Source organism: Colobus angolensis, unplaced genomic scaffold (genome assembly GCF_000951035.1).
Source record: "Colobus angolensis palliatus isolate OR3802 unplaced genomic scaffold, Cang.pa_1.0 Scaffold8, whole genome shotgun sequence".
Taxonomy (NCBI): Eukaryota; Metazoa; Chordata; class Mammalia; order Primates; family Cercopithecidae; genus Colobus; species Colobus angolensis.
In genome coordinates this window covers 16,880,632-16,880,867 of record NW_012121820.1, presented here as the reverse complement: position 1 = coordinate 16,880,867, position 236 = coordinate 16,880,632, and positions in this window count along the sequence as shown.

The following is a 236-nucleotide window of genomic DNA, read 5'->3' as shown; positions in this document are numbered from 1 at the left end:
AAAAAAAAAAAAAAAAAAAAGAGGTGTTTTCCATCTGCACAGAAGGCCAGGCCCCCAAAAAACATGCCTTCAAACACTAGAGAACTTTGTGAAAAGACCTGACAGTTGCCAAGACTTGTGAAACCAAAACAAGGGTGTAAGAAAACAGACAGCATATGTATGAAAGACTTAATCTCAAGTCAGAAATGGCTGATTTAAAAACTTGTGTTTATAAGACTTGTGGGGAAACCTGCCCT